General features: G+C 48.7%; 1 long non-coding RNA gene across 1 annotated transcript; it reads right to left on the reverse strand.

Annotated features, from left to right (window-relative positions):
• Positions 1-225: 225 nt before the first annotated feature.
• Positions 226-8,324, reverse strand: LOC143434553 (uncharacterized). The gene is made up of 4 exons (XR_013104143.1): positions 7,791-8,324; positions 1,597-1,824; positions 1,254-1,364; positions 226-358 (listed from the first exon to the last, which is right to left on the reverse strand). It is a non-coding gene; the product is annotated as an uncharacterized LOC143434553 (long non-coding RNA).
• Positions 8,325-11,609: the final 3,285 nt, after the last annotated feature.

The following is an 11,609-nucleotide window of genomic DNA, read 5'->3' on the forward strand; positions in this document are numbered from 1 at the left end:
CCTTAGCTAGAAATAGACCCTTGAGAAACCAGGGAAGTAACAAGAGTGTGCCAGGGAACATGGGCTTGGCTGGTCTCAAAGGAATGGTCAGAAGTGATGGGAACAGTCCTGTGTCTTCACAGAGCTGTGCCTTTTAAACACACACACACACACACACACACACACACACACACACACACACGACTGTAGTTGACTTTGACTGTAATTAAAATAAAAATAATTTATTGAGAAAGTTTCATGTACCCCAGGCTGGGTGCTGAGATTGTAGATAGAGGTCACCATGCCTGGCTCTGGGGAGCAACTCAGGTCTTCATGCAAGTTGGGCAAACATGCCAACTGAGCTGTTATAGCCTCATCCCTAAAAATAAAATTTGAAGAAATTTAAGCCAGGCGGTATGGTCCATACTTGTACTCCCAGCATTTGGGAGATAAAGGCTGAATAATCAAAGCCAAGCTTTGGTTTCGTGAGACCCTGCCTCAAAAAGAAAAGAAGAAAGAAGAGGCAGAGGAAGGGGATAAAGAGGAGGAAAGTTAAAAAAATAAATAAAAACAATTCTACCTGGCTTCTCCGGATTATGCCCCACTTGCTTCCCCAAGACTCCCTCCTTGAGGATTTCCAGGTCTCAGCCTTAACTAAGCTGAGGTCTTAGAAGGACGTGGGTGACACTGAACAGAGGTTTGCTTTGTGAAGGGGATATCCACAAAGGCATAAGAAGGGAAACAAAAGGCATTTTGGAGGTGCCACCAGTAGTGGACCAGCCTTCTTTTAGAAAGGCTGCCCTCTGGAGCTGGGGTACAACCAGGTGTGGGCGGAGAAAAGAAACCCTACTTGCTCTCTTCTTTTGAGTTCCTAACTATAGCAAATGTCTCTCTCTAGACCTCAAACCCACAGAGCGTCTGGTCTTGTAGACCAAGTGACTACCTGTTCTGAGTAAGAGTAAGAAAGGGAAGGTCATAGGACGGCACAGGGAAGGGTGGTAGATAGACAGAAGCTGAAGCCACTCAGGGAGAAGCCTTTAGAACCCATGGTTACCCCAAGCTTCACCCCACGAACAGCCAAATAGGCAGCTTTTTGCAGGCTGTGAGTGGGCAAAAAGCCGCTGATTCTCGAGGGCTCTAAGAACCAGGTCAGTGGTTTTCCAGGATTCCCAGCCTTTCAGGTCATTAGGGACAGTTTTCTGAGGACTCACTTCTGGGCCTCATATATATTGTGCACACAAGAAGGGATCAGGGTGGAATGGGGACCAGGTTACCTGTATTAGTTGCTTTTCAGTTGCTATGACCAGATATGTAAAGGTTTGAGGGTTCTGTCATGACGGGGAAGGCATAGTGGCAAGAGTTTCCTGACTGAGATCTCACTGCATCTGCAGGTGGGAGGCAGAGACCAATGAATGCCTGTACACACTCACTGCCCCTTTTCTATTTAGTCTGGGATCCCAGCACATGGGATGATGCCTCCACATTTGGGATAGACCATCCCTCCTTCCTTAAGCCTTTCTGGAAACACCACTACACACACATCTACAGGTATGCTTCGTGGTGATTCTAAAATCCAGTCACGTTAACAATAAAGATGGGCCACCACAGTACTCCTACCTGGCACTGGGGAACCTGCAAGCCCTTTCTGGACACCTCCTCCAAGGGACGGGTTCCTGAGATCTGCCTTCTCCATCTGGGCTACTCAGGCTGAGTTTCTGGGACACAGCTGGGTGTCAGTTCCTCAGGAGATGGGAGGGACAGCTGTGTGCAGAACTATTGGTCTGTGGTTAGTGTAGTGTGCACATGTGCAAGGCAGCTGCTGAATCCCTCCGTGCACGCCCCCTGCTGGGAGGAGCAGAGAATGACCATAAGTATTTTCAGGCTGCCACAGAGACAGAGCCGGTGGGTAGGTCCGACTGAGACTTACTTGTCTTCTGCCCCTGGCTGGACAGAGATGGGCCTGGCACAGCAATAGGCACCTGCACAGGTCTACAGGTGTGCTCTCTCTCCATCACACCACCACAAGCCCTCGTCTGCTTGTAAGCCACACCTCTAGACCCACCTTCCAGGGTCAGAAACTGAGGTTTGAGGGAGGGAGGTTTGAGGTTTGAGGAGGGAGGTTGAGGGACAAAATGGGGGGCAGAAGGCCTACATCTGGTCTTCTCGGGAGTCTCTCAGACATTGTGCCTCTTCCTCTGCCTTGAACCAGACTTGGCAGGTAGCAACTTTGGTTACAAGGTTTAGGATGCCAGGAAGCCAAGCATAACTAAAATGAGGGGTGGGGCCTAGGTGAAGGTTAAAGGTCAGAGCTCTGATGAGTAAAGAATTCAGGAGCCGGGCGGTGGTGGCACAGGCCTTTAATCCCAGCACTTGGGAGGCAGAGGCAGGTGGATTTCTGAGTTTGAGGCCAGCCTGGTCTACAGAGTGAGTTCCAGAATAGCCAGGGCTACACAGAGAAACCCTGTCTCAAAAAACCAAACCAAAACAAACAAACAAACAAAAACAAAAAAAACAAAAGAATTCAGGAGCTTTCAACAGCCCATTAATCTCAATGCTCCCTTACATTCACATTCTGTGGTCTGCCCTACATTCCATGGCCTGCCCTCTAGGGGCCTTGGCTCAGTTTCTGTATTTTATGATCCTCTGTAACCTCTGTAACCTGTATTTTATGTATCCTCTGCTCAGATAACCTTGTTGGTGCAAGGCTTGGAAGTCCTTTCTAGTAGATGTTCCATGGCAGGATAGCAGGCAGTAGTGGTGGTCACTAGGGGACCCTGACAGCAGCCATACCAGATGTCAACACACATATTTCTAAGGGCATTGACACTGTCCTGACTCTTATAGTCTAGGGTGAGGCCCTACTGGATCTCATCAAAACTACAGCTCCTGCATTACTAATGTGAGCATCTCAGTGTCTCAGTTCTATGTCCTGAGGATCTTTGGCCCAAGGCTGTCCTTCCTCAGGCATATCCTATAGACAGCTTGCCTAGTAGGGACAAGAAGGCAGTACAGTACACTGCCCTAGGGAAGTCCTTGAGAGAATAACTGATGTGCTTGGGTCTTAATGACTCAACAAAGGTGTGTTTAAGGCTTGGTCTCCAGGTAATGGTGTGAAGATGTGTGGGGAGCCGACAGAAGGTGGCTATCATCCTTGCAGCCATCTTGAGCCATATACCCTGACAAGAGACTTGATTACAATAGCCTACAACAGCTGAGCACACTCGGATAACATCTTGTTTTAGATACCCAGGATTTTCCCTTGGGTGTGTGAGACTTAAAGGGTTGTGACTTAAGGGCGTGACTTAGAGATCAGATTTAGAGACAAGACCTAAAGGCATGACTTAAAGGCGTGGCTTAGAAGTGAGACATATAAAAGGTGAGAGGTAGACAGAAGAAATTATTATTAAGTATTAGGCACTTGGATTAGACATTAGGCACTTAGCACTTGGAAGAAATAACTTGGAACTTGGAGGCACTATGGACTAGGAGCTAGGGACTAGGAACTCAAGCTTGGGACTTGGACTAGGAAGAGAGACTGAAGAATAAACAGGATTGAATCACACTCTGTCTGGTCTCCATTCCTCGAGTCTGTCCTCACTTTCTCTCTTGCTGAACCCTGACCTGTGGACTGGAGCAGCTTGTGGCAGTTCGGGCTCTAATAATTTAGCCCCCAAGGCTTTTGGCAGTTCAGGTTCCAACACTGATAGAGCGGTCCCTGATATTTTGGCCCCCAAACGTGGGGCAGCTCTGGCCCAACATTTTTGGCGCCCAACGTGGGGCAGCTCGGGCTGCAACACTTTTGCCCCTAACATGGGGCAGAGAGGTCTTCAACAAAGAGATGCCAGAAACTTCAAGAGCAAGGCTGAGTTGGAGGAAGTATTAATTGATGGTATCCTCTAATGAGCATGTCTAGACCACAGTCCATTCCACTAACCAGCATGGTGGTGCACAGCTATCATCCCACACTCGGGAGGCAGAGGCAGCAGGCTTGAGGCAAGTCAGAGTCTAGCACTGCCTCCACAGTGAGGTGAGATCATCAAGAAAGCTAAAACATCCCACTTAGATGAGGAAAGGACTTTCATCACTTGCTGTTGGCACTGGACTAGAAGTCTCAGTTAATACAGTAAGATGAGGAGGCCTGGAGAGGTGGCTCAATGGTTAAGAGCACTGACTGCTCTTCCAGAGGTTCTGAGTTCAATTCCCATTAACCACATGGTGGCTCACAACCATCTGTAATGGAATTGGATGCCCTCTTCTAGTATGTCTGAAGACAGTGACAGTGTATATGTATACGTATACACATATGCGTGTGTATACACACACACACATACACATCCATGTGAGGAAAGGACAGAAAGCACACACAAAGTAGAAAGAAAAAGATAAAACAGTCTTTGTCTGCAGATAATGCGACTGTCTATGTATAAAATATAAAACTTGAACTGTAACTGCTCTTGAGGAGGGACAGAACGGCCAGGAAAATCATGTGGAAATGAGAAGGGGCAAGAAGATTCCCACCCTGGATCCAGCTGAAGCTGTTGCCAGCAGCAGGGGAAAACTCCAACACAATTAGCAACTTCTTGAGACCTTCTCCCTTCCCAGCCCTGAACCTACCATTCTCTAGGAATCTTACCAAAACCTCCCATTGACAAGGGCAGGATGTGTCCAAAACCCTTTAAAAAAAACTCTGGTGGCTTCTGGCTTCACCTTATCAGGTTACAGTGCCAGCAAGCCATCACTCGTGGCTTTTATTCTATGAGGAAGAGAAGGGAAAGATGGTTTCACCACCTTCTGGGATATAGCTTGAGAGTCAGTTGATAACACACATGGCAGGTGCTAAGACAGCTGACTACTTACGCTTTTGTTGGAGAAGCCTGTTAAAACCCACTGAACATGTCTCTCCTCAGGTCTGACTTCTGGGGCCCCAATCAGTCATCCAAGGTTAGGAGCCAGAGGAACCACTGAGTTTCAGGATTCCCCACCTCATCCTTGGGCTTAGGGGCACTAGGAGGAAAGGCCCCTACGCATGTCCATCCAGGGAAGGACAGAGATAGCAAAGACCTTTAGAAGTTCACCCGGCCCAGTGCCAGAGGGTTAGCCAGAGTCCCCAACAGAGGAGAAATTAAATTGTATTGGGGAGCTTGGGGGAATCACAGAGACACAACTATTAACATGAACTGCCTTGATAATTTTAGTAATGCATTCAAGTTACCTTATGGTTAAAATATGAACTGCTAGCTGCATATGGCTTTTTATTTTGTCATAACTTAATTATAGTAAAAAAAAAATACAGATTCTAGATGTGTTAGCCTATTACAGGCACTCCATAGCACCACACAGTCACAAGGTGGCATAGCCCAGATACAGAACATATTCATCAACACCAGAAGTTCCGTTGAGTCACCCAGAAGGCATTGGAGAGTCGGAGAGTGGGACCTGAGGGCTGAGAATAAGAGAGTGGAGGGAGGAACAGAAACTCGGCAGACAGCCACATTTCCACCCCTCCAGTCCTGTCCTGTAACCACTTAGCTGCTAACAGATTTAAATCCCAATGACTCTCCAGTGCCCAGTCCCTGGGAAAGAAAGTCAAAAGGGACTGGGAAAATAGTGAGATGAACCAAGTCTGACACTGGAGTTTAATCCCCAGGACCCACGTGATGGAAGGAGAGAACTGATCTCTAAAAGTTCTCTGACCACCACATGTATGGCATGGTGCATCCATGTCCCCACCAATAAATGAATAACTATTTAAAAAGAGGAGCAAGAGGGCTGGAGAGACGGCTCAGTGGTTAAGAGCACCAACTGCTTTTCCAGAGGTGCTGAGTTCAATTCCCAGCAACCACAACTAGATGGCTCACAACCATCTGTAATGGGATCTGATGCCCTCTTCTGGTGTGTCTGGAGACAGACACAGTGGTCTCACATACATAAAAAAAAAGTAAATAAGTCTTTTTTTAAAAAAGGAGAGAGAAGAAAAGGAAGGAGGAGGAGGAAGGAGGAAGGAGGAGGAAGGAGAAGGAAGGAGGGGGAAGGAGGAAGAGGAGGAGGAAGGAGGAGGAGGAAGGAGAAGGAGGAGGAGGGAGGAGGAGGAGGGAGGAGGAAGGAAGCAGAAGGAGGAGGAGGGAAGAGGAAGGAGGAGGAGGGAAGAGGAAGGAGGAGGAAGGAGGAAGATGAGGAGGAGGAAGAAGAAGAGGAGGAAGGAAGAGGATGGAGGAGGAAGGAGGGGAAGGAGGAATAGGAGGAGGAGGAAGGAGGAGGAAGGAGGGGGAAGGAGGAGGAGGAGGAAGAAGGAGGTAGGAGGAGGAGGAAGGAGGAAGACGAGGAAGGAGGAGGAAAGAGGAGGAGGAAGAAGAGGAAGAGGAGGAAGGAGGAGGAAAGAGGAAGTGGAAAAGGAGGAAGAGGAGGAAGGAGGAGGAAGGAGAAGGAAGGAGGAGGAGGGAGGAGGAGGAAGGAGGGGGAAGGAGGAGGAGGAGGAAGAAGGAGGTAGGAGGAGGAGGAAGGAGGAAGACGAGGAAGGAGGAGGAAAGAGGAGGAGGAAGAAGAGGAAGAGGAGGAAGGAGGAGGAAAGAGGAAGTGGAAAAGGAGGAAGAGGAGGAAGGAGGAGGAAGGAGAAGGAAGGAGGAGGAGGGAGGAGGAGAAGAAAGTAGAGGATGGAGGATGGAAGAGGAAGGAGGAGGGTGGAGGAGGAAGGAGGAGGAAAGAGGAAGAAGGAGGTAGAAGAGGAGGAAGGAGGAGGAGGAAAGAGGAAGAAGGAGGAAGAAGAGGAGGAAGAAGAAGGATGGAGGAGGAAGGAGGAAGACGAGGAAGAAGAGGAGGGAGAAAAAGGATGGAGGAGGAAGGAGGAGGAAGGAGGAGGAAGAGGAGGAGGAAGGGGAAGGAGGAAGAGGAGGAGGAAGGAGGAAGACAAGGAAGGAGGAGGAAGGAGGAGGAGGAAGAGGAGGAAGGAGGAGGAGGGAGGAGGAGAAGGAGGAAGAGGAAGGAGGAGGGAGGAGGAAGGAGAAGGAAGGAGGAGGAGGGAGGAGGAGGAGGAGGAGACCACAACGACAGACAGGAGACCAGGCAGGCTGCCTGGCCTTCGGGGCTGGTGACGCTCTCTCCTTTGCTTTTAGAATCGAAGGCTTGGAGATCACTACAATATGCCCACAGACCAGGTAGTGCATTGTTCTCTCACAAAAGCAAGCAAAACAAAACAAAACAAAACAAAAAACCCAAAACAAACAAGATAACTCAAGCACACTCCTAAGATCCCAGCAGGTTCTAGGCGGCAAAGTAGTGGGGTCCTAAGTGTATTGTCCCCTGAGCAGTGACCGTCAGGAGCTCAGACTGACTTTGACGCTTCAGCAGACATCCTGACGCTTGACACTGCCTCTGGAGTTCAAGACAGTGGACCCGAAGCCTGCACTGGTTAAGAGAAGCCGGAAGTTCAGCCACGGGAAGCTCAGCCATAGAGAGCTCTAGGATGAACTCCAGCCGAGCGCCTTGAGTTCCTCAGCTGTTTCTGTTGGATGCGTCTGAGTTGATGACGCCCCTTTCTGCGCTCATTTGTTCTTGGAAGCCTCAACCTCTGCTCTGCCCAGAGACCCTTCTTGTCGGGAACTCCTGCTGATAGCCTCAACAGGACTTACCCCGCTGATCTTTGCTGGGTGTTCTTCTATCTATCTACCTACTTAACAAACTTATTCATTCAAAATGGAAAAAAAAAAAAAGAGGCTATTCTAGACCATTTTCTGGACTGCACATAACATAACGGGCGGGCATACTTGGTAGGCTCTCCAAGATTCTGTTTCTTATAAAAATGAAAGAGGACTTACAGGACGATGGTCAGGCTGGTGGTGCAGGGACTGATGGTGCCCATGACACCCAGCATCCTGCACACCAGCTGCTGCGGTAACAAGGGCATCCTGTCTTGTGCTTCTGCAACCCTGCAGTGAGTGCGTCAGTACGTAGAGACTTCGGGATCTCCGTGCACTTTCTTTTCTGCTTTTTCTTGTTTATGAAGATTGTTCGCTGATCAAGGTCACTCCGCCATCTCCACAGGCTTTTGCTAGAATGTAAAACTTCCTCTGTGTATGAGACCACAGGGGGAGACAAGAAAACAGGGGAAGGTACAAAAATCCAAGCAATGAAGAGATTCACCTGAGACCTGCATAAGGAAAAAATATATCTATAAAAATAAGGTACAAAAAAATACACTTTTAAAAAAAGACTAGAGTTCTAAAAGGCAACAAAGTCTTCATAATTAACTAACTTTTAGTTGCAATATCCCCAAAGGGATTAAATCAATAGATCAGAAGTGCCCTATAAGGGCACATGAACAATAAGGTCTGAATGTCATGCTTGTTATATTGGTGACTTGTTTGAGCTCTTTGGGATATTGACTGTGGAAACAGGATTGTGTGTTCGCCCCACCCCCCACCCCCCAATACCTGGTTTCCAACCCAAGCATATTTATGTCAAGTGTCTTTCAAGGGCCCTGTCTGAGGATGGGCTGCCCCACCTGTAACTTGATCAAGAGGAAAGAGAAAGCAAAACACCCCAGAGTTAAAACACTGTGCCTGGGGGTAACCCGTTTCCAACCACCACCACCACCACCCTACCCCACCACCACCCAACCCCCGGTAAAAGGTGCCTGCTCTGGGGTAGAGAAGCTGACCGAGCAGCTGTGTGCCTGATGAGGAACTCCAGATGACTGCCTTAACCTCCCCAGTGGTTTCTGCCGGGTGTTTGTAAGCCACTGATTGGATAATGTTTCTGCTTGTCATTTGGTCTTATGCTTGGAAGCCTCATGTGTGGAGACTCTGACTGTTTGGGACTCTATGAGGAACTCCAGCTTGCTGCCTCAGCAGGGTTTGCCTGGTCCATTTCTGCTGGATGATTTGAGTACCTGGTTTGATATTTTGCTCTTTCCCTCTGAGTCATTTATTGATACACTTAATAAACTAACTTATTCAAAACCAAAAGATACTAGTATAGATCATTCTCAGGACCACACGGATAGCTACCTTAGACAGACGAGGTACCAACCAGGGGATGTGTGCTTATGCTTTCTGCCCTGCTGCTGTGCAGCGAGTCTGTGTGACTGGATGATCAGTGGCGGTCTCTACCGCAACCTGTCTGGCTCACCGTCCTTCCCTCTTTCGCTCCTTGTATCAGAGATTCTGCCCCCTGGGATCACATTCCAAAATAAATTTGCTTGTAGATCTTTGTCTTAGTCTCTGCCTTCAGAGGACTCAGGCCAAAACAATCCTTGCAACCACGTTGACGGATGTTCATTTATTTATTTAAAAACAGACACAAAACATTGTCCTGGTTGGCCTAGAAATTGCTGTGGGGACCAGGCTGCCCAAAGCTCAGAGTTCCACCTACCTCTGCCTTCCAAGTCCTGGGATTAAAGATGCATGTCACCAGTCTGGTTTGACAGACTACTTTTATATTCCCATTTCACAGAGGAGGAAGCTGAGGAGAGAAGTATCAGCATCTACCAAAGATCCCTTAGAAGGTAAGGAGCAGGACCTCTGGGCACAGGGGATCTTCTGTGAGGAAGAGGGCAGGATGGAGTTCTAGGCACCTGACATTGAGACCTGGCTCTGTGACTTTGAACAGCTTACCCAGGATGTCTCAGGTGGTTTATGGGTGACAGAGGGGCAGAGGCACCCCACCCTGCATGGTTGGAGTACAGATTAGCGACCACAAGAAAAGTGGCATAGGCCAGGAATCATAAGATGGTTGCCCCTTCCATGTATGTATGTATGTATGTATGTATGTATGTATGTATGTATTTGTGACAGAGTTCCTATGTGTAGCTCTGGTTGTCTTGGAACTCAGTTTGTAGACCAGGCTGACCTCAAACTCACAGAGCTCCAACTGCCTCTGCCTCCGGAGTGCTGGAATTAAAGGTATGCACCACCAAGGCCTAACTAGGATTAATATTTTCAATCCACGCAAGTAGTTTCTGAGGAAGGCAATTAGAAGTTAGGGCCAAAGATGAGAGATTGGCTACTGTGGGCTGGTGAGATGGCTCAGTGGGGTAAAGTACTTATAGTGAAAAGCCTGGTGATCTACGTCAGATCCTCAGCTGAGGGAGAAAACCGATTCCTGGAGTCACCCTCTTAGGTCCACATACATATTGTGATGCTGTGGCATGCACATGCCCAACATTGCCCCCCAGCCTGCCCCCCAACACTAATAAATACATCTTAGAAAGAGACAGAAATCAGTCACTGAAAGTTGACATCTCTTGTCAGAGATCACACAGAATTAAGTAATAGGCCAGAACCAGTCTGAGGCCTGGCATCCTCATTCCTGACTGGTCTGCAATCCAAAACCCCATCACTCTCAAACCGCTTTGCAAGAGGCACCCAGGAGACAGAAACGATCTTCCTGGTGGAGATGTGGCTCGGGTGGAAGAGTGCTGCTTCCTTGCATGCATGAAGCCCTGGGGTTCCATCTGGAACACTGAATGTAATCTTCATGGTTGTAAGTTCCTGTAACCTCAGCACTCAGGAGGCGGGAGAATCAGAAGTTCAAGGTCGCCCTTGACTACATAGGGAGTTTGAAGTCAGCCTGGACTAGAGGCTTGTATGGAGGATTTTGATGATTTTCTTTCTTTCTTTCTTTCTTTCTTTCTTTCTTTCTTTCTTTTTTTCTTTCTTTCCTTCTGTCTCTGTGTTTCTGTCTCTGTCTTTGTCCTGTTCTCTCTCTCTCTCTCTCTCTCTCTCTCTCTCTCTCATTACTTCCGGGGTTGGACAAGAGCTGCTAGTTCCTAGTTCCGTTGGCTTCCATTGGCTCTGGCTTTTCCTTTGCTGCATGACCTTAGCTCCAAGTCACAGGGGCAAGGTTTAGTCACTGTCTCCCTTCCCCCTGCTGCAAACTGTTTAGCCCCAGGAGGGGCCCTCACATCTGCAAAGAGACCCTGCCCTCTTTTACTCAAGCCTTGACTCCTGAGGGAGACCTCCAGTTCCTGTCCTGCCCAAGCTGGGGGAGGGTGACTTCACATTCCAGGTCTTCAAGGCCAAGACAGGGACTTCTTTGGCTGAATTTATAGCTCCACCCTCCATGTCCCTCTGCCTGTGGACATGGGGCCCCATCCTGCCTTCCCAGCTGCACAGAGTTGTTTCCCAGGCACCGTGGACAGTTTTCCTGATTTCCTCACTTTGGGCTCCCCCCCCCTCTCCCACACCCCTACCCCCCCTCCCCGAAGTAAGCCCAGGGCTTCCTACTGGGGCTGAGCCCTGAGGTCCTCCTGAGTTTGGACTCTGGAAAAGGAATTCATTGACCCAGAGAAGGGAAGCCGAGGCATTTGGCCCAAGTCTGGGGCAGAAGTGGTATGTGGGCTCCAGGAAAGAAATGCACAAGTGAAGAGTGGGTACTTTTAATTGACACTGACTATTATTTGTTATTGAGTCTGACAACCACTCTCCGTGTGTGTGTGTGTGTGTGTGTGTGTGTGTGTGTGTGTGTGTGTGTGTGTGTGTTTTATTCGGGATCTCATTCATGTATCCTGTATCCCAGGGTGGTCTCAAACCTGCTCTGTAGCCTATGATGGCCTTGAAACTTCCCATCTTCTTGCTTCAACTGGGAAAGCTGGGGTCTCCGGTGTGTGCTACCACACCAGTTTGCACCCAGGCTTC

The sequence above is a fragment of the Arvicanthis niloticus genome, chromosome 15 (genome assembly GCF_011762505.2).
Source record: "Arvicanthis niloticus isolate mArvNil1 chromosome 15, mArvNil1.pat.X, whole genome shotgun sequence".
NCBI lineage: Eukaryota > Metazoa > Chordata > Mammalia > Rodentia > Muridae > Arvicanthis > Arvicanthis niloticus.